This window comes from Tamandua tetradactyla, chromosome 12 (genome assembly GCF_023851605.1).
Source record: "Tamandua tetradactyla isolate mTamTet1 chromosome 12, mTamTet1.pri, whole genome shotgun sequence".
Taxonomy (NCBI): Eukaryota; Metazoa; Chordata; class Mammalia; order Pilosa; family Myrmecophagidae; genus Tamandua; species Tamandua tetradactyla.
In genome coordinates this window covers 53,409,896-53,433,170 of record NC_135338.1, presented here as the reverse complement: position 1 = coordinate 53,433,170, position 23,275 = coordinate 53,409,896, and the positions used below count along the sequence as shown (strand labels likewise).

The following is a 23,275-nucleotide window of genomic DNA, read 5'->3' as shown; positions in this document are numbered from 1 at the left end:
TACAATTCAACTGGTTTTAGCATATTCATTAAATTGTGAACCCACCACCACAATCAATTTTAGAACATTTTCATCATCCCCCAAAGAAACCTTATACCCATTAGCCGCCACTCCCCATTCCCCCCAGTTCCCCCAGCCCTAGGAACCACTAATCTACTTTCTGACTCTATAGATTTGCTTATTCTAGACGTTTCATATAAATGGAATCATAACTTATGTAGTCTTTTGTGTCTGGCTTATTTCACTTAGCATAATGTTTTTGAGGTTCATTCATGTTGTAGCACGTATCAGTGCTATATTTTTTTAATAGCCAGATAATAATACCATTGTTCAGAAATGTCATATTCTATTTATCCACTTGTCAGTTGATGGACACTTGGGTTGTTCCCACTTTGGGCTATTATGAATAAAGCTGCTATGAATATTCATGTATAAGTTTTTGTGGAAGTATATGTTTTCACTTCTCTTGGGTAGATTACCTTGCAATGGAATTGTTGGTCATAAGGTAATTTTATGTTTAGCATTTTGAGGAACTACCAGACTGTTTTCCACAGTAGCAGCACCATTTTTTACACTCTGATCAGCAATGTTTGAGGGTTTCAGTTTCTCCATATCCTCACAACACATGGTATATACCATCGTTTTTTATTATAGCCATTCTAGTGGGGTGAGATGGTATCTCATGGTTTTGATTTGTATTTCCTTGATGGCTAATAATGTTAGGCATCTTTTCATGTGCTTATTGGTCATTTGTACATCCTATTTGGAGAAAGGTCTATTCAAATTCTTTGCCTATTTTTAAATTGGGTCATTTGTCTACTTTTCTTTAGTTAATTATGCTTTTGGTGTCATACCTACAAAAATTAATACTTAATTCAACATCATGAAGATCTGCCCTATATTTTCTAAAAGTTTTATAGTTTTAGGCTTTACATTTAAGACTCTATTCCACTTTGAATTATTTTTTTATATGGTGCAAGTTAGGGATCCAACTCCATTTTTTTTGCATGTGGACATCCAGTTGTCTGAGTACCATTTGATGAAAAGACCATTCTTTGGTAGACAATTCTCTATTGAACTGTCTTGGCATCCTTGTCAAAAATCAACTAATCATAAATTATGGGGTGATTTGTGCTCCCACATGACACTGTTTTTATCCTTCTCAATATGCTGAGTATCCTCCTGCCTCTGCTCCTCTGAAATGTGGAGTACTAAACAGGAAAGCAATGCTGCACATGTGTCCTGAGTAGCACAGAAAGTACATGATCATCACCTCCCACAATTTGGAGACTCTACTCCTATTAACATGACCTAAGGCAGCATCATGTTTTCTGTAGCTACATAACACTTGTGATAATTAACTTGGATTCAGAGGGAAGGATCATAATGTGGATGTACTGGTTTGAAACTGTTACATAACACAGAAAAGCTATGCTCTTTTATCCAATCTTGTGGGTTCAGACTTGTGGGTGGTATCTTTTGATTAGGTTGTTTCCATGGAGATGTGACCCCTGCCCATTCAAAGTGGGTCTTAGTTTACTAAAGACCTTAAAAGAGCTCATGGAGAGAGAGAGCTCAGAACTGACAGAGAGCAGAGAGATGAAACCAAGGCACAGATAGTTGGAGATGCTAAGCTAAGAAATGAAATCCAGAGTTTGCCCCAGAGAAGCTAAGTGAGGAACTGCAAATGCTTAGAGAGAAAGCAACTGGAAACAGGAGATGAGAGAGCCATTTGAAACCAGAAGCTGGGGGAAGATAGCAGACATCGCCATGTGCCTTCCCATGTGATGGAGAAACCCCAGTTGCTATCGGCCTTTCTTCAGAGTCAAGGTATCTCTCTCTGGATGCCTTAATTTGGACATTTCATGGCCTTAGGACTATAAATTTGTAAATTAATAAATCCCCTTTGAAAAAGCCAATCCATTTCTAGTATATTGCATTCTGGCAGCTTAAGCAAACTGAAACAGTGGAGATGAAGGGAGACAAGGAGAGTTTATGGCATGAGTAATGACATGAAAATATGGTATTCATTGGGAGAAGGAGGATGATATTAAAAGAAATGGCACTGAGCTTGGACTCAGGAGACCGTGGTTTGTTTCTGCTGTTCACTACATGACCTTGGGCAGCTTATTTCCTCTCTGTAGGTTCTGTGACCTTTCCCATCAAATCAGAAGGTTGGACTAGATCTGGGATGCCAAATAAACTGGATTTCCCAGCCATTTGGCAGCAGCTGCCATGAATGTTATGCCACAGGTTTGGCAGAGAAAGACACTGGGATCTGCCAGTGATGCCTGCCATGGCTCTGCACAGGAGGGCAGGGGCACCTGTGCTATGTATTTACTGGGCATGGAGAAGACTGAGCTCAAGGTTCCTCCCAGCTCTATGTAATCCATGATTCTGTGCTCAGTTGACCCTTGGCTAGGTGCTGCTTTCCAAGCCAGGCTGTCTCTGCCCCAACGACAGCCTGGGAGGAGGCAGGCAGCCAGGCCAGCTTTCTCCTTGCCAAATCTTTGACATGTATGAAGCTGGACCACAGCTGCTGTTTTCTCCCACCTCTGGCCTTTGGTGCACATCACAAAATCACAGCTCCAGGATGACCATTGGGGTCATGTTAGGATGGAAGAGAAGTAGCTGGTTGCAGAAGCAAAATCTCACACGTACTCATAATGCACAAACACTCTCAAATGTCTCCAGTCCAGTTTCATGGCTCTATAATTGTAGGAGGCCCTGGAAGGTTCCCAAAGATGCTTGGGGCTCTAAGGACATGGCCTGGAAAATCCTGTTGTTTCAGCTTGCTAAAGCTGCCTGGATACCGTATACCAGAAGTGGGTTGGCTTTTACAATGGATATATTAATTTACAAATGTACATTCTAAGGCCGTGAAAATGTCCAAAGTAAGGTATGAACAGGACGATAGCTTCTGTGAAGAAAGGCCACCACCATCCAGGACAACTCTGTCACATGGGAAGGCACATGGCCTGCATCTGCTTTCTCTCTCAGCTCCTGGGGAGCAGTTTCATGCTATGCTTCTGGACTTTTTTCGTCTTTTATCCTCTCATAAAAGACCCCAATAAAAGGATTAAGACCCAACTTGAATTGGGTGGGTCACATCTCAGTTGAAATAACCTAATCAAAAGGTCCCACCCCAGCAAGTCTGCACCCACGGGAACAGATTAAAAGAACATGGCCTTTTCTGGGGTACATAACAGCTGCACTCCACCACACCTATTGAGAGAAAGTTCCCCAGGTCTCTCCCCTCCCAGAAAACCAAAAGGCCTTCCACGAGAGGTTGGGGCCCTGGGTACAGCTGAAGACCACCCTCCCCAACCTGGGACAGGCCTCTGTGGTCCCCTGCCCATCATCTCTCAGAGGGAAAAAGCAGCTTAAGCAGGTCTTCCTGACCCCGGAAGTGCTGAGAGCAGGTCAGGCTATTATGGTTCACACGTCACAGCCCACATCAAGAGGTCTGGCAGATTAAAAGGCGTTCAAACTTTCCACATCTGTGTATGCTGCAGGCCTCCTGCTCAGCTCCCAGCCCAGCCTTCTCCATTTCAGCCAGGTGCCTGGTACTCTTGTGAGCTCTGCCTGCCCACACTGACCCCCACCATGATGCTGGTGGAGCCCATAGGAGGCGCCCAGCTTTGGTGCCCCACCAGGGGCTGCTCCTGATATACCAGGCCTGGCCCCGGGGCCCCATTTCTCAGATGCTTTGATGGCTGGCTCATAAGTCCCTCCATCTGGCCTCTGGCCCTGGCCACTGGTCTACACCTTGGGCTCTGTTCCTGAGTACCTCCTGAGGACCTTTGGAGTTCCTTCACTCTCCCTCTGTTACCTCCTCAGGCTCACAGCTCCTAGCCCATTTCCTCTTTGCCACCCCAGCCTGACCTGTCCTTTCCTCTGGGGACCCAGCTTACATATGATAGTGTCAATCTGTCCACAGTGCCATGTGACAATGAGGAGCCATGTGACCCAGTGGTCTAAGGCATGGGCTTGGGAACCAGACAGCCTGGGTGAGAAAGTAACTAAACCTCTCTTTGCCTTAACTTCCTTATGTTTAAAGTAGGGAATATAAGAGTGACTACCTCATGGGACTGCTGGTGACCAGCAAATGGCAAACATTCAGTAATCTTATTATTATCCATCCAATAAGTATTAACTGAGCATTTATTACAGACTAGGTGCCATTCTAGGCTTATGATAATAATAATTATGGTAATAGTCATACATAGTGAAAGAGCAGCTAACTTTCCCTCCCCAAAAAACAGTCCCCAGAAACATCACTGACCACGGAGATAGCCACTAGAGAAGAGAGGATTTCAGGGAGCAATTTCCTGGCTGGGACTGAAACTGCGCGCAGGTCTGGAGGACACAAAGCCCAGGTTGGAAGGGCAAGGTGAGGCCCCATGCAAAGGTGAGCCCAGCCATACCCACGCTGCACACTGCTCGTGGTCCTGTCTGGATGTCTGTCACTCATAAGTGGGGATGCTCTCTGGAAGAATATACAGAAGAGGGACCAGAGTGGTACCCTGGGGGTTGGGGAGACAGGCCTTGGTAGGAGATTATTCCCCATAAACCCTTCTGTATCATTTGGATTTGAACCCTGGGACCATAACCTATTTAAAAAATAATTAAAACAATTTCAAATGTTGAAAAAGAAAGGTTCTCATTAAGGGGCATGTTTTAGTTTGTAAAAACTACCAATATGCAATAAATGCAATATACCAGAAACAGAATGGCTTCTAAAAAAGGGTAACTTATTAAGTTGCAAGTTTATAGTTCTAAGGCCATGAAAATGTCCAAACTAAGGCATTCAGGGAAAGATTCCTTGATTCAAGAAAGGCAGATGGATTGGGAACACATATGTCAGCTGGGAAGGCGCATGATGTTATCAGCTTTCTCTCTCAGCTTCTTCAGTGGCTTCCCCTGGGGCGTTTTCTTTCATCTCCCCAAGATCTCTGGCTGTGTGGACTCTATTAGCTCTAAAGCTTTTCCCAAAATGGTTCCCTCCTCAAGGGCTCTAGTTAGCAACCTTGCCTTGAATGGGTAGAGAAATATCTCCATGGAAACCATCTAATCAAAAGTTACCACCCACAACTGAGTGGGTCACATCTCCATGGAAACAATAAAAAAGATCCCACCCAGCAATACTGTATGAGGATTAAAGAACTTGGCTTTCCTGGTGTACACAACAGATTCAAACCTTCACAGGGCATTACATATGTGGAGCTGGGGGAAGGAGGCAGTTTTGTATAAACAGATCTAGAGAATTCTGCTTTGGTTAAGATTGCAAAGACTGTAGGCAAATTTCCCTTCTAGAATCTATCTCAAAGAAATATTTTTGAAATGCAAATAAAGTTTGATGAACAAAGATGCTCACTTTTGACTTATGGCCATCAAAAACTGGAAGCAATCAAATGGGGAACAAAATCTCTTGGATGCCCGTCTCCTCCCCTCCCCCAGCTGCTATGTTCCAGAAGGAGCTGATCCTATCCACTGCCAAGCCCAGGCCTGAGAATAGGTGTGCATAAAGATTTCTTTAATGATTAAGTGGTTAAGGAAACATTAACACTATATGAGACAGGCAACAGTAGTCATTTCTGACCTACAAAGAAAGCAATTTGAGACGCTGGACCTAATATAAACACTGGAATAATACCCAGCCATTAAAAATGTTCCCCAAAGCTCACACACAAGCTGCAGGAGCATACTTTAGGGCAGCCTTCATTGCCTGCCATTTAGTAACTTCTATCACAATCTCAAATGCCCTTTGACCCGGCAATTGTTAGAAGTTATCTTCAGAGATAAAGCTGAACACTTGCAAAATGTGCAAAGGTATTGCATGAAAGGAGAGAGCGTTGGCACTCCCCTTGAAAAGGATGGAAGAGGCCGTCAGGCCTGCACAACACAGCAGCTGGTTACAGCGTTGCCACCTATTTCAAGGCATCTAACCATTTTTTTTGAGGTAAATTGGAGAGGCTGGAGGGAACTGCCTGAAAATGTAGAGCTGTGTTCCAGTAGCCATGTTTCTTAAAGATGATTGAATAATGATATAGATTTCACAATGTGACTGTGTGATTGTGAAAACCTTGTGTCTGATGCTCCTTTTATCTATGGTATGGACAGATGAGTAAAACATATGGATTAAAAATACATAAATAATAAGGGGAACACATGTTAAAATAAATTTAGTAGATTGAAATGCTAGTGATCAATGAAAGGGAGTGATAAAGAATATAGGAAAAATATAGGGAAAAGAAAGGCTAAAATATATTGGGTAGATGGAAATACTAGCAATCAGTGATAGGGAGGGATAAGGGGTATGGTATGTATGAGCTTTTTTCTTTTTTTTTCATTTCTTTTTCTGAATTGATGTAAATGTTCTAAGAAATGATCATGGTGATGAATATACAACTATGTGATGATATTATGAGTTACTGATTGCACACCAAGAACGGAATGATCATATGGTAAGAATGTTTGTGTTTGTATGTTGTTATGTTAAAAACAAAAATTAAAAATTAAAAAAAAAGGTATATAGGCAAAGGTACTCATTAGAGCATCGTCTGTAATGGGGAAAAGATTGGAAACAACTTAAATGTCCACCAAGAGGGGACTGATAAATAAACGGAATGCTGTGTAACCATAAGAAAAAGAATGAGGAAGCTCTCTGTGTACTGATTTGGAAAGATTTCCAGGACATGTGGTCAAGTGACAAAAGCAAGGTACAGAGTGTAAGTATAATGTGTTGCCCTGCTGGCAAAAAAATAATTATTTACATACATATAAAGAAACTCCAGAAGAAGATACAAGAAGCTAATAACTAGTGGGGCAGGGTACAGGGGAAACAAAGGTAGAAAGACTTTTTCACTGTGTATCTTTTCCTTTGTATATTTTTATTTTGAATCTTATGAATGTACTATCTACTAAGAATAAATTAATAACATTTCCAGAAATATTTATTTACTCTCTGCCAGGCACTGTTCCAACTGCTTTATATATGCAAAATTAATCAAGTAAAACAACCCTATAAGGTAAGTACCTTTATCATTCCCATTTTACAGAGGAGGAAACTGAGGCACAGAGAAGTTAACTCACTAAAGTTATAGTATCAGTAAGTGGCAGAGGTGGGATTTGAACCCAGGAAGTCTCTGAGTCTACAGTCTATATTCTTAACCTCTCTGACAAGCCCCTCCTAATGCCCACTTAAATAAGGTTGAATATTAAACATCACACACATACAGTATGAGAGAAAAGAGATGGAAGGGCAGATCTTGTCCATGGTTTAGAAGACACACTACTGTCAAGATATCAATTATATACACACCGATCTAGAGAATCAGTGCAATTCCAGTTAGAATCCCAAAGGCATTCTATGACAAAGCACATGGAAATGCAAAGAGCCAAGAATATCTAAGACACACCTGGAGAAGAAAGAGGGAGTAGGAGAACTCGGCTTTGTGGGGTATCAAGACTTATTGCAAAGCCTTAGTGTGGTATTGGCATTGCGATAGGTACATAGGGCAGTGGAAAAATAGCTTAAGCCATTAGAAAAAGAAACAGCAAAAACTAAAGCATGAATACATGATGCAGCCACAGTAGAACATGGAGGAAAGGACAGTAAGAGATACTGAGACTACTGGGTGTTAAGATGGGAGAAAAATGAAACTTAAGCCTTCTTCACAGCTTACACAAAAACTAGTTCCAAGTAGACTCGATCTTGACATAAATGTTGAAAGGAAAACAAAAAAATAAAGAACATCTTCATAATCTGATGGTAGAGAGAGATTTCTCAAACAGCTCACCCACACACAACAACCCAAACCTTAATAGACTGATAAGTTTGAACTACACTAAAATGACAACTTTCTGTTCATTAAGACACCACGAAGAGAGTGAAAAGTGAAGTCTTGAGTGGGAAAAGATACTTGTAACCTATAATCAATAAAGGGCTCATAAGCAGATAGTATATATAACTTCTGACAATCAATAAGGAAAAGACAAAGACAATGAAATTGAAAAACAGACAAGAGGTTTAGACAGACACTTCACAGGAGAGGAAAACCAAGAGCCAATTGCATATGAAAAGACTCTTATGAGCACAAGGACTCAGGGGATCTTAAATCAAACCCACAAGAGTCCATCAGAACGACTGCAATGAAAAGACTGACACTATCTAGGGTTGGAGATGATGCCAGGGAACCGGAACTCCCACTCTGCCGGTGGGAGCTTAAACTGGTCCAACAGTGGCTGCTAATACAGAACTTAAGTGATTTCTTTCTCCTTAGTGTGAAAACAAAATAGATGAAAATTTCAGGGGAAATAATGAAAATGAAAGACCAGATGCCCAGAAGACTGATTTGCTTGTTTGGGTCTCACATACACAATGAACAGGAATTTGAAAAGACCACTATAGCCCCCTGTTACGGTTAGGTTCATGTGTCAATATGGCCAGGTGATGGTGTACAGTTGTCTGGACAAGCAAGCACTGGCTTAACTGTTACTGCAAGGACATTTCGTGGCTGGTTAATAAATCAGAAGGTTGGTTTATTAAATCATCAACACATTGATTGCATCTATGGTTGATTACATCTATAGCCAGCTAAAGGGAGTGTCTTCTGCAATGAGTGATATTTAATCTAATCAGTTGAAGGCTTTAAAGGAAAAGTGAGAAGAGAGACTCTCTCCATGCTCTGCTTCAGCCAGTCAGCCTCTTCTGGGGAATGCATTGAAGACCTTCATCAGAGTTGCCAGTTCGTGGCCTGCCTTACAGAATTTGGACTCATGCATCCCCACAGTTGCATAAGACACTTTTATAAAATCTCATATTTACAGATATCTCCTGGTGGTTCTGTTTCCTTAGAGAACCTTGACTAATACAACCTCCTGCTTGGCTGCACTGCAGTTGCTCTCTACAATAGTTACCATGGGGAAAGACCCCTGTCTCTAGGGACAAACCCGTCTCAACCCTCCCCTCCCTTGCATCCATTTACCTTCTCTGAGCCCCAGTTTCCTCATTGGTAAAGAAATGGGAAATGTCATCTTTCTCAAACCCGTAGGACCAAATCACTGGGCACATCAGATGGAAATCTGTATGTGAAGACGTTAGACAAACTCAAGAAAACCACCTCTGTGGGCACCCACACATGTGTAAATACACAGAACCAGGTTCAAAGGACCCAGACTGATCTCAGTGGTTACTTTTTGGCTGAAAGGTTTGTACCAGTGTACGGTCTGGCTAGTGCTGTCCAATAGAACTTACTACAATGACAGAATGTTCTGTCCACGTGCTGCCCAGTGTGGTCACCATTTGCCACGTGGCTACTGAGCATTTGAGATGTAGCTGGGGTGATCAAGGAACTATCATTCTTATTTGACTTCATCTTAACTAATTTAATTTTCAAAATAGCTACATGTGGCCAATGGCCACCATATTAGTGCAGTTTTAAACTTCTCTACTGTTTAAATCTTTTCTGTGAGTGACTCTAGGCACTACTTGCATTTAATTAGAAAGGTTAAAAAAGAAAACTATATACATGTCGAGTGTTATTGCCATTGACTATTATCCTATTTGAAAAGTTCTGGGCAAGAAATTCCACTCCTGGGTCAATCCATTCAGCAATTACTACAAATAGCTGGTTGGTGCATTTCAAGACCCATTCTTCAATCTGGTTTTTGCACACTGATCCCAGCCCAGCCCTCCCAGGGCTTGCAGCAACTTTGCCCATCTTCCTTCTGCAACCCAGGGATGAACCAGGTTGAAACACAACAGCAGGAAGGCTTAAGGCTCAGAACAGCTCTGGAGAGGCACATTCGGCTGTGGTCCTGCAGGCCATCCTCCCTCCAGGAGCACCCACGTAGTGGCCCACACACCCCACCGTGACCCTGCTCTCTGGCCCTGCCTGCTGCTTACTCAGTGATTCCCCAGCATTCTGGTTTAAGGAGGGGAAAAGGGAAGGAGTTTTGAGGTGGGGAAAAGGGAAGGAGAGGCAAGCCTGATTCACCGCAGAGGAAGCTGACCAGGGGCCTGAGAGAAGTCACAAAGGCCTCTCTCAGGCCCCCTGCCTGCTGGGTCTCTGCTGGGTTTTCTCTATTCTTTGCTCTCAGTGTATGGGGGCCTGATTAAATCCCCCTGATCCTGACAATAGTACAGACCCCATAGGGTGGCCAGGATGATGAAATGGACTAATTCATCTGGAGCTCAATAATGGCTCTACAAATGGCCATGGTGGACTCTCTTCAGCGTGGACAGCTCTGAATAGTGCAGTGAATGCTTCACCCGGGTCTATTCCAGCCCCCAACATGGGCTTACTGTGTAACCTTGGGCATGTCTCTTTACCTCACAGCGCCTCAGTCTCGGCAGTAAAATGGGAGAAAGGATACTTGCCCACATGACCACAGGATTGGGGTGTATTTGAAAAGTGAATCTCCATTTCTAAACTGGAGGAAGAATCTAGCACAGAGCTGGCCCAAATCGCGGGGTTGAATGCAGAGCTGATTTCCAGCCCCTGTGCCTCCTTCAGGCCCTGCCAGTGTCCTGGGGGTGCAGGCTGCAGACACCAGGCCTCAACTGGTACCTTGCAGGAAACTATGGCATCACCTCCCTTCCACCTCCTGGTGACACTGAGTCACCCTGCAACCCACCTAGCAGTTATGACCACATTTCCTCCCCTGGGGGATAAGCATGTCACGTGAGCAGCCAGGCTGCCTTCAGGGCTGATACAGGTGGTAGTTCCCTCCACCTGGAACAAAGTGGCTGTCCCATCCCCACCCACCTTTTGGGTCTGTGTTCTCTCTTCACATATATGCCCACCGGCCCCCAGTGCCAGATTCTAAAGTGGGCACAGTCACTCTTGCTTTAGTGTGAGGGAGGTCACGGTGTAAGTTTTCAAAAGTGGGTGGTTGGAGCAAGCAGAGGACATCTGGGGCTGGCAGGGGGTGAAGGGGAGATGCAGCAGCACGTTCCATCCTACCCCCGCCCCCCAGCCTCCAAATACACCCTAATGTAAACTATGGACTATAGTTCATGGTACAATTTTAATATATACGATGGTTTGAAGCTGTAGGTACCCCAGAAAAGATCATGTTCAGAAACAATCAGCTAATACATTCACGTGGGTGGGAACTTTTGATTAGGTTATCTCGGGTAAGGCATGCCCCAGGTGGATCTTAATCTTCTTACTGGATTCCTTTTTAAGAGGATAAAACACAGAAAGCAAGGCTCCAGAGGAGATAAGAGAGAGAAGCTGAGAGACAACACACAGAAAATAGAAAGAAAGCCACAGATGGAGCAGCCAGAAGCTGAAAACAATGAAACCTGGGAGATAAGAACCAGCAGACCTTGGTGCCTTCCTGTGTGACAGAGGAATTGAGGCTTGCCGGTAGCCGGATTTTGGGGAGAAGGTATCGTCTTGTTGATGCTTTAATTTGGACATTTTTCAAGGCCTCAGAGCCGTAAGTTTGAAAGTTAATAAATCCCCATTGTAAAAGTCAACGCATTTGTGGTATATTGTATTTTGTCAGCTTTAGCAAACCCAAACATTCTTTCATCAGTTGCAACAATGGTACCACACTAACACAAAGTGTTTACAATACAGCGCAGGGGTATATGGGATGCTGTATTTTTCACATGATTTTTCTGTAACTCTACAACTTCTCTAATAAAAATAAAAATAAATAAATAAAAAATATCCCAAAAACTCCAAGGATAAGAATTGTACAGGAAGGACTTTGCCAGCTAATGGTGGAGGGGGAGACGGCTGGGGCCAGGTGGACTCTTGGGCAGCCACTCAGGGCCACCCAGGGCCAAGTCAGACAGGGCGGACGGGGGAAGGCAGGGAGAACAGCCTGGCAGTGGGGCTTAGAAGATGTGCGTGGCAGGAGGCTCCAGCAGCATCCCAAGATCCAGGAACCCTGGGGTGCCAGGGGAGGGTATCTGGGCCTCAGAACCTTGGGGTGCAGGACAGGGATGCAGGGAAGTTCAGGGGCTAAGGGCAGAGGCTCTGGGCTTGGACAAACCTGGATCCAGATCTTGGTTCTCACGTATTACTAAGAGTCTCGATCAAGTCACTTGCTGTGCCTCAGTTTTCCCGCCTGCAAACTGGCACCGTGACCCCAGCTTCACGGAGCTGTAAAAACTAACTGAGGAGAAGCTTTTAGGAAAGGGGCCTGAGATAAGCCCTCAAGATATCATCGGTAATTATTACTGTCAAATCTATGAATGCCAAGAACTCCTGCCTTTTATTTGCCTTGATCAATATGCTGTTCCTGGCAGATATTCTTCCATTAGAGTTACAGAATATGCAATATTCACGTCAGCTCCCCAGTTCTTGGAAAATGTCCTCAAATTTCACTGTGGGGAGGGAAGACCCAGACTGAAGAGAAGAGGCATGGTGCATCCTAGGGCTCGTGCTTTTTAAAGAAAGACCACATCGAGCACAGGCACGTCCTAACCCAGAGGAAGGAACTGCTGAAGGTGGCTGTGTCAGACCGATGGGGTGGGGGGTGGGGGGCAGCAGTATGGGCAGATTTATCTAAACAATGTAGAGAAACATCTGGTCAAGAGACTGGCACTATCAGGGCCCACCTGGACATGAACCCTGGTCTCAGAGCGGAAGCTCTCGGCACAGACGAGATCTGGGAGCCGCTGTGGCATCTGAACCACGCCTCCCCTCCCTTCATGGCTCATTTAAAGAGCTGACATTTGATTAAGAGTTAATACATGTAATGAGCCAGCTCACCACTGACCACGAAGTTGCCGAGGACACCAGGCTCTATCTGGGGGGAGAAGAGAGGATACTATTTGTGGCAGCAGCAGAAGGAACCTCTGCTAGTCCCCATACCGGGGGTGTCCCAAGAGCCACTGCCCTGGGCCTCTTGGGTCTTGTCCTGGGTAGGTCCTGCAGCTCACAAGTCTTTGTGAAGGACCTACAGTGTGAGGCTACCCCACCACTTGCTCCTTAGTGCAGTGCCTGCAGGTTCAGTGCCCCCATGCCACCCAGAGAGAGGAAGTAATGATCAGAGAGGTCAAAGAACCAGCCCAAGGCCTCACAGCAAGTCAGAGCAGATCAGGGACAGCCAACAAGGGGGCCGTCCACTGCCTCGCAGGACCACAAGAGATACTACAAAGAGGCTTACTGTCAACATGCACGGAGCTGGGCTCTTCAGAGAGACACTGACACAAGGGTCATAAGTATCAGTTCACACTTATTGACACAACTACGTGTCAGATTCTGTTTCAAGCCCATTACATGTATTAACTCTTAATCAAATGCCCGCTCTTTGAATTAGAAACCATGAGTACTTCCATTTTACAGATGAGAAAACTGAGGAAGAGTGGAATGTGAACCCTGATAAGCAGCCACACTAAGGCACAACAACCATCCTTCCCTGGGGTGGTAGGCAGGGCCTCCTGCCCCCAACCTACCCCAGTATCTCCCCAACCCACCTCTTAAACACTCCTGTGTGCCCATGTCACCCCATTCTGTGCCAAGACCCTTGCCCAGGCCACTGTCAGTGCTGGCCTGCACCCCCAGGGAGCCTCCTTTTGGTCCCCCAAGCCCTTCCGGTAGCCCCACACCCTTCTTCACAGAGCAGCTAGACTGCAAATGTGGTGCTGCTACACCAAATCTGTATATGAATGTCTGTAATAGCTTCATCTCTAATTGACCAAAGTTGGAAAAAACCCAAACGTGCTTCAGTGGGTGAATGGAGAAACAAACTGGTACAGCCATACAATGAAAACATTCTCATCAATAAAAAGGAACAGATGACCGAGACATGCAACAATACAGACGAATCTCAAACATGCAAGAGCAAGAAGCCAGAGTCACAGGACAACTTGCTGTATGATGCTATTTCTATGACTTTCTCGAAAAGGCAAAATACCTGGACAGAAGAAAGGAGTTATGGCCAGGGCCAGGGGGCACAGGAGGGGTCCCAGGGAAGGGAAGATGGGGGGTGAGGTTACCAGGCTCGGTTGAGGTGAGGGGTTGCCGGAGTCTGGAGGCTGGGGGTGGGCTGTCAGGACTTGGGGTGGAGGAAGAGTTGCCAGGGACAGCAAGGTGGGGGGAGGGGCTACCAGGCCTGGGGTGGGGGAGGGGCTGTCAGGGCCTGGGGTGGGGGAGGGGTTGGCTACAGAGGGCAGGACGGACTCTCTATCTTGATTATGGTGGTGATTACACAACTGTATACACCTGCAAAAACATGCAGACGTGTATGCTAAGAAGGGAAAATTTTATGTGAATGATACCTCAATTATAAAAATGGAGGGAAAAGCTGCACTGTAATTTCTGCTGTCTTCAGGATGCTGTCTGAGACCCTCTCCTACCTATGCCCATCCTCTATCCATGCAGAACGCAAACATAAAGCACCCTGAGCTGGCAGCATGCCTAACACAGGTACACTGGCTCACCCCCCTTCCCAGGCTCCCCTAGGGACTCCCAGCCCTGGCTCAGCCCAGGTCTCACCGCCCCAGGCAAGCCCTCCCAGGTGTCGCCCTGGTCTGAGCATCTGATCCAGCTTGGGGGCTGGAGGCCAGGGGACTCTCCATGTTACCGTTCTCCACTCCACAGCCTCTTGTGACCACAGGACTGAAAGTCACTACTGTCACCCCACGAGACTGAGGGTCACAGGACAAGGGCAAGTCATGGGTTATTGAGGGAATGGGGCTCGAGGACACTGTTTTGTGTGACACCCTGAGGGCTGGGCAGGATTTGGGAGGGTTTGGTAGCTGTCCCCACACCATGCCCAGCCCTGCTGGGGCTCTGCAGAACTCAGGCCAGAGGACTAACTGGCCACAGCCTCTGCTCTTAGGGGCTCCTACCCAGAGTTGGCTTCCACAGCTTGTCCAGTCATCCCTCACCCCTCTCACCCACGCCACTGCAAGGCTCACACAGCCCACTGCCTGTAGGCCCCCTTCTCTTCTCCCAGAAGCCCTTTGCCCTGGTCAGTTCCTCCCTGCCCCTCTCCTTGGCATCAAACCACCACATATTCATTCGACAAACATCAGCCAAGCCCTGTGCTAGCCATTTGTTCCCAGTCCTTATGGCGCTCGCTTAGCACAAATATTCTCCCAGTCATGCATTCTGTGTCCTGTCCAGTTGATCTGGCACTGGCCCCTCCTCCAGGAGGAGTCACTGTCCCTGCCCTGGGGTGCTCACAGACTAAATGCTGCAGACAGAGAATAAGCTGCTACATGCAGGAGGAACTGCTACAGGCAGGAGGGGGGAGGTCGTGAAGGGTTGATGGGGCTCCTGCTAGCTGGGGTCCCCGATCGCCCATGTGGCATCTCGGTGCAAGTTAGAAAAGGTGCTCCATGCTTCTCTGGAGGCAGCCCACACCCACCTCCTTCTCTGTTCACTTCCCCTTATCATGACACATGCCTTGACAAAAGAATGCAATCTCAGTCCCCATGTGTCCCCCCCTTAGACAGGTGTCCTTATGCCTCAAGCAAAGTGGCAGCCTGAATGCCTGCACAGAGCCCTGGAAAGGGTGTGGGTCCAACTGCAGGACCGCAGGAAAACCACTTTCCTTCCACAGAAGGGAACTTCTGTAACCAGAGCTAGATTAGGGGTCTCCAGAGGTTACCCCAGCTCTGATGCCTGACAATGCTGGAGGCAGGAAAGGGGCTGCTTTGGCCAGTGGAAAGACCTCAGACTGTTCTTCAAATCACTTCAAGGGGGCAATTGTGCAGCCCTTTGGGACAGCCCACCTTACTCAATTCCATGACGGGCTTGTGGCCTGTCAGGCACAGTTCTGAAGGCCTCCTCATATTCAGGGGGCAATCCTGGGGTGTCAGAGTTGACTCAAGGCAACTTCTTTCGGGTACAAATGAGCCTATGCTGTTCCATAAAAGGGGAAGTCAAGCCCCTGATATTTCAGAGGTGAGGTGACCACTTAAGACCCTCAATGTCCAGTGGAAGCACTAGCTCAGCTTGGTACCAGCAAGAGATGGTGGATGGATGGATGGACGGATAGATGGATGGATGGATGGATGGATGGATGGATGGATGGATGGACAGATGGACAGACAGATGGATGGGTGGATGGATGAATAGTCGGAAGGATAAGTGAAAACATGGGTTCTGTTGAGACTGAGCCCTGGGGCTTTCTTGTACTGATGCAGTCAGGAGAGCAAAGCTAAGGAGGATCTGTAGAACCTCGGCACTGGGAGAATTAATCTGGGAGCGTCCTCATTCAAACCCCAAATTTCACAGATGAGAAAACTGAGGCCAACAGAGGAAATGCAGCTGCCTTGATCAAAGCACAAGGATTTAGGAGTAAGAAACACAAACCAGACTAACTGGTCTGAAGCTTCTCATGAAACCTAAACCTAACAAACATTGACTATGAAAATTGTTTACAAATCTTGTCCTTGAAACAAGAGCCTCCGTCAGTGCAAAATCACCTTTCCTCTCTCTTTCTCTTCCTCCTTCCCACCTCCACTAGGAAACAAGGGCTTGCAGCTTGGTATTTCTGGCATATAATCTGGTTCTATATGGCAAAAAATATAAAGCATTATGTGTTGGTTAGAATTAAGTTTGGCTGTAAATGATAGAAAAGCTAAAATAATAGTGATTTAAGCCAGACAACTATGTATTCTTCTCTCATATAAAAGTCTGCATAAGTGGTCCAGGACCAGGATGTTGCTTCACCATGTCCAAGATCCCAGGCCCTTACTGCATTGTTGCTCCATTCTGCACAGTTTCCATTCACATCAGAGTCTAATATAGTTGTTCCAACTCCACCCAGCATGTCTGCATTCCAGCCCACAGGAAATAGAAGAGAAAGATATGCCTCTTCCCTTTAAGGACACCTCCAAGAAAATTGTATACATATATCCCACAGTTCTGAACTTAATCACATGTCCACCTGGCTGCAAAGGAAACTGGGAAATGGTCAGCAAAATGTATGCCCAGCTAAAATCCATGGGCCGGTCAACAGGCTTTGCTTTACCATTAAATTCAGAGACTCCAAGATGGTGATAGATGCCAAGGAAATGAAGGTCTTCAAACAGAAGTTTGTAGAACTTCATTTAAAACAGAGGGTACCAGGCGGGCCACGGTGGCTCAGCAGGCAAGAATGCTTGCCTGCCATGCCAGAGGACCCGGGTTCGATTCCTGGTGCCTGCCCATGTGAATAAAAACAAAACAAAACAAAACAAAACAGAGGGTACCTGGAAAGAAGTCAACATAGGCACATGACTAAGCCAAAGGTGATCCATTAAAATGATCACAATATGATGAGGCCACCAGTTAGGTGACACATAGTAACACGTCCTCAGCACAGAAATGTGCATAGGATGTAGTACTTGCTGAAAGGGGAACACAGAATAACATGGGCACACAGAAGAAACTGTGTAAGGACAATTGTGTAAAAAGGCATTGGGTCTGGGAGCAGATTCAAAGAGCTAAAAGTGTTTGATGTTTCAAGTTTCACTGTTTTGGAATGTCTGCATGTGAACGTTTTCAAGCACACAGTATAAATTATTTTGAGAAATCGACAGTCCTCACTGCAGTATGCAAACACACACAGACCATACACATCCAGTAAATGGCCCCCAATTGATCTCACAGCCCAAAGACCTAAGGACATCATCACATGTAATCCTGACACAACTCTGGAGGAGAAATCCCTGTCCTACTTTGCAAATGAGGAAGAAGTTGTTGTTCTACGCAGGTTAAGTGACATGGAAATCACACAAGGTGGAACTAGAAAGTGAGAGAGCCATGTTTTCAGCATCTTGGCAAAGTTCCACTCTTCTGCCAGAAGCCCACGTGGATCTCAACTTCCCTTGCAGGCCCATCAGAACTCCTTCTCCCTGACCCCATATCAGGTGCTTCAGGGCTCCCACGCACAACTTGTCCATTCCTACTTTTGCACACTCAGCATCTTTCTTCTATCTTGAACACCCTTCTCCACATATGCCTAATTCCAGTTGTAAAGATCCTACTTATGTGGTGATCACTGGGGTGGGAGGGAGAGGAATGGTATGTACAAAGTTTTTTCTTTTTTCTTTTTATTTCTTTTTCTGGATTGATGCAAATGTTCTGAGAGGTGATTGTGGTGATGAATATACAACTATGTGATAATGTGAGCTATTGTTTATATACCAAGAACGGAATGATCATAAGAATGTTTGTGTTTATATGTTGTTATGTTTAAAAAAAAGAAGATCCTATTTATTCTTCAAAATCCAATCCAAATGCCACCTCTGCCAGGGAGTCCTTCCCGCTTGCCACAGCCAACTATGATAGAGCCCTAGAACTTTTTTACATAATATCCTAACTTCAATTATTTGCATATTTGTCTTATTTTCTATAATAGATAAACTGGAAACTCCTAGATGTTCATCAGGGTTTGGCAAATGTATGTATGTAAGAATGGACAGAAGGACAGATATATGGATAGATGGATGATATATGGATGGATGGTGAATGCATGTTTAGATGTATGATGGATGGATAGTTGAGAGGATGGGGCAGATGGGTAAAGAAATATTCATTAAGAGAAGAATCCCTGAATATATTTTAGATGGATATTCTTGTCAAAAATGTCAAGAACAGAAAGAAGTGGGCCTAATACCTGCTGTCATCAGGTGCCAGCAGTAGAGAGATATTGCTTTGAACTGCAACGTCCCTAGAGAAATCTACATTATCAATCTCTGACATTCACTGAGAAGATTAAGAAAGCTGAAGACTCAACGGCTGAAGAAAGGAGTCCCGGCTGAATTCTTTCTTGACAACTTGCTCTTTTAGCCAGAGATCATCCGATTATGAAATTCAAAGGCAAAGCCCTTTATTTCTTTGGAGCTCAGAAGAGGGTGAAAGAAGACATCCATTGTCCCAGGGAACGATTCAGCCCTGGAAAAACTGTGGGGAAGGAGAAGGCTGTGGAACCCTCTTCTTCTTCTGGGCTGTCCCCATCCAACCATCTCTCCAGAACATCTTTTAGGAAACAGGGTCTTATGCCAGTCCCTGACACCTCATCTTGAATCGAGGAGTTGGGGATGGTATTTGACATTTAAAGTCTCATCTCATAACTAGGGAATAAAAGGATCTGTTGTTAAAGACCCCAGAGTCAGTAAGCAAAGGGCAGCTCCTTACCGATGGGCCCAAAGTTCCCACACTGGCCTCCCTCTCCTCGAATCCTTATCACCCCTGGGGTCCAGGCTTTGGGGTGGGGCCAGGCTCAGGGGACTCTTGCTCTGTCCAGGCCCAGGTTGGGGAGGATGCAGGGGCCCTGCCCGGGCGGCTGGCGCCAACACCCTGTCGGATGTGGCCTGAGCGTTCACTGCTGTGCTGCACTTATGGGCAGCCTTGACCACAACCGTGCCGGGGCTGTTCCTGCTAAAAGGGAACTGACATTTCGTAGCAGGCTGGTTAGTTCTTTCAAATGCGTACTGATTGGGGTGGGGGGACCCCCTCAGGAATCACCTGCAAGGTTGGAGGGTGTCTGCTGCCACTTTGAAAGCTCCTGACTTCCAGAGGTGTTTTTGCCATTGGGACAGCCTCCCCCAACCCCCAACCCCTGTGGAGAAGGGACGTGTCTGAGGTTGCACAGGCAGGCAGGCAGGGCAAGAGGCAGCAGCCATGATGGTGGCTTCCAGACTCTTCTATAAAGGTCGAGCTAATAGCCACATAGATAAGGAATCAGGTAGCCCCTCCCATTGTCTTGCAGGCACCCAGGCTGAGGGGAGGGCACTTCTATAACCCTCACCCTTTTCTTCTCCTTCAAGGCCGTGCTGGCAGGAGAGAAAGGACTGAGCTCAAGTGTAACACTGTGCGGGGGTGGGAGGCACGAGTGCTAGTGCCCCCACTGTGCAGGGACGGTCTGGCTCTGGCGGGGCAGCACCAGACGTGCTGGTGGGGAGCCCACGGCCTGGCTGGGATCCACTTTCCTCAGCGCCAGTGCCCGCCTGGCCCCTTCTTGGCAGGGCCTCCCTCAGCCCTCAGCCCGCTCAAACCCTGACAGGAGCAGGGGTCACAGACAGCTCCCCAGCCAGGAAGCCCACGAAGCTGCCTGCATTCTCCACAGCATCCTCACTGCTCCCCCACGAAATGGCTGGCAGATGGAGGGCCTGTGGGCTCCATGTCACTGAGCCAGTCACACGCCGGGAGAGGCCACTCTGATGTGACCCAACCACTCCCCGACAGAGACAAGCCTTCCCAACTCACAGCTCAGGCAGCAAGTCCCACGGAGAAGCCCCGAGATGTTCTCCCAAGTGGGCCTCCCAAACAGATGCACTTTTTACCAAGAGTCGTTAAAAAAGCAGAAAACAAACAAGTGAACAAAACACCCCAGGACAGTGAACAAAAACATTTCCTTCCAGGCACTTGGTCAGGGTGATGACCCAGAAGACTCCTTTCGGAGCCTTTGTTTCTCCTGAAAGCACGCCTGCATGTTCTAAGGCTGCTCCACAGGCCACCCTGCAAGCCCTCAGACAGGTACTTCAATCCCCTCAACCCCAATAATGCTCTAGGTCACCAGCTTCGCTGCCTGTTGGGCCAGTAATTTGGAGAATCCCTGAATGTCAGACTGAGTAGGAGCAATGGAGATCACTGAGCTCATTTCTCATATGGGAAAATGGAGATCCCTGGAGACAAAAGACTAGTATCCTACAGTAAAATCCCAAAATACCAGAGGGGATATGACTCTAGACTCCTACGACTCCAGCCCTCCTGAAGCCCTATGGCAGACAAAGTCCCCAAGCATCTTCCACAGCTGCAGAGGATGATACAATTAAGTGGACTATCTCATTCCCAGGCCTGGGGCTGGGGAGGGAAAGCACGGGAGGAACACAAAATGGATAAATTCCACTGAAGCAACTAGAGCAACAGTTCTCAGATTTGGGGTCAGCAACCTTTCATTTTGCACACATGCACACACAGACACACACACACACACAAAGACATCAAAAACTAACCACCACCATCAAATTACCTGATCATTTCATAAAAGATAGGAGACAATACTGCAAAAAAACCTAATCTTAGAATAAAGGAGAGTTTTGCCCAAGAAAGGGCAGTTAGCAACCTTAGCTGATACACTGATGCACACACACAACAGCCTTATTCCCCTAGTTTCTCGGTGGGACCCACAGACCCAGGCTGTTCCCCCAGAACCTCTATACTCTGCTGATCTGCATCCTGTTGGCTGGTTCAGAGCTGGCTTCTCCTCCCGCCAGAGAAGTGTGGGAAGCACAGCTAGGGAAGCCAAAGTCAAGTGCCAGGGGTTAATTCCCTGGTGGCCAGCTGCCCTCCTTCCAGACTGAGGGAGGGGTGTGATAGCCTTAAGGGGGATCACAGAGAGCCAAAGAGCAGGAGCTGGGCTCCTCCCAGGTTCTGGGCTTGCCCCTCTTGGGTCTCATACTCCTGTCTGGGTTGCCTTGAAAATGACACCATATATTTAGGTATTTTAAGACGCAAAAGGGAAGGCTAAGAGGCAATTTTTAGAATCATGTTCAGTAAGTCTTTGTCTTCAAGTATTTATCGAGTGCCAACTAGATGCCAATTTCTTCTTTAGAAGTTAAATCTCCTTACGAAGAGTGATATTAACAGGGTATCAGCATCTCTAAACTGCTGGGCAAACAAGTGCAATGGGTGTTACAAAAGGATAGATCCCTGTGAGTTGGCAAGGATAGAAGGCTTCATGGAGGAGGTGGGTCTGGTTCTCAGCATACCAAAAGATCTGAGTTGGTCATGCGAGCACCATCTCTAAGCCGACTTCAAGATGACCCAATTCTCCTCACTCCCTTTGAAAGATGTTTCCATTACCGACAGACAGATAGAGGTGAAAAGGAGGGACTTTTCTGGGCACGTAGGTCCCCCAGACCCCTGGAATGGTTCAGGCCCCAATGGTGGTCCCTGAGGAGGCACCCTCTGCTTCTGCTCCTGCTCCTTCAATCTCTCCCTGGTCAAAACAGGTGCCCCACTGACTCTGAAAAGCAGTGTGCATGGTCTAATTCTGGGTTCAGGGTAGACTCCCTGCTTCCCCAGTCCTGCCCTAATCTTCCCACCTCCACGCCTTGGCTCAGGTTTCTCTCCCTTCCCAACCTGCTTTCCCCTCTTCAATGCCTCCCACCCAATTTGAGTCATTTGTCACTGTCTGGATGGCCTGATCAGAAGGCAGGACTCTCATTCTGACAGCTGGAATCTGGGATGAGGTCAGAGGGAGTGTTTGTCTATCACCTTTCCTTCCCTAGCTGGGAGGCACCCACTGCAGGCCACCTCAGCTTCCTTCTCTGTAAAATGGAGGTACAGGGAAGCCTGAGAGGATGGTAAGGGGTCCAGGGTGGGTGATCCTTCAAATATACTTCCTTCTGCTTTCAGCAGAGGCTCCATTCCTGGTGGAATTCAGTTTTCGATTTCCAGGTCCCCATGTCATGTCATGTCATGTGCATTTGAAGCTCAGTAAAGCCCACTAAACCAGGACCCAGGACCCAGGCCCAGGATAGGGAGGCAGCGAGGGATAAGGGCAGATGGCAAGGGGGGCCTGAGGGGCAAATGTGCCGAGATTCCCTCTCCCAAGCCCACACCCAGGGTACAGATACACTGAGGCTTGAGAAGCCCAGAGGGATTAAGGGGTTCCTCTCAAAGACTCAGCACTAGCCCTGCCTGATGTCATCAGTAAGGCAGAAAGCCAGGGTGCTCCCAAATGCGGGGGCCTTGCCCAGGCAGCTCCTTGTAGGCCCGAGGCTCAGGAGACCCAAGTTCAAGGCTCAGCTCTACTTCCAGCTCCCATGGTCTTGGGTAAGGCACTGCTTCTTTTTGGATCTCCATTTCCTTGTCACTCAATTAGGAGGTAGATTAAGTCAGTGACAGTCATACTTTTTTTCAACAGTGAAATCAAACATGAAAGTGTAACTATCCTACTTGCTGTGGTGGGACATGGCGGGGGGTGCCGGCTCAGTCTCCCCCTATTCCCTGGTGTTGGCTCTGAGTGCATACATCTTAAAATGACCCCTCCGCACAACTACACAGCTGTCCCCTAAAGCAGGTCCCTTGGGAGCCCCAGCATCCCCTGAGAACTTCTCTCCCACCTCATTTCCAACCCATCAGCGAGTCCCGTGGCTCCACCTTCTCAGACTCACTGCCCACGCAGTCACAGCCACCACCCCTCGCCTGGTCACCACAGGTCTCCCAGCCTCTCCTTTGCTCCCCAATGTGTTCTAACACAACACAGAGAGATCCTGCTCAAGTGGGATCAGGGCATCCCTCTGCTCAGCATCCTTCCATGAGCCCTTCTCTCCCAGAATACAAATCAATGGCCTGCTTCA

General features: G+C 46.8%; 1 protein-coding gene and 1 non-coding gene across 2 annotated transcripts in view; one reads left to right on the top strand and one right to left on the bottom strand.

The window, feature by feature from the left end:
• The window catches only part of RIN3 (Ras and Rab interactor 3), a 124,676-nt gene that overhangs the window by 97,868 nt on the left and 3,533 nt on the right, over window positions 1-23,275 (bottom strand). The gene's annotated exons all lie outside the window — the stretch shown is intronic.
• On the top strand, window positions 5,833-5,960 carry LOC143652894 (U6atac minor spliceosomal RNA). Its single transcript, XR_013160940.1, has one exon. It is a non-coding gene; the product is annotated as a U6atac minor spliceosomal RNA (small nuclear RNA).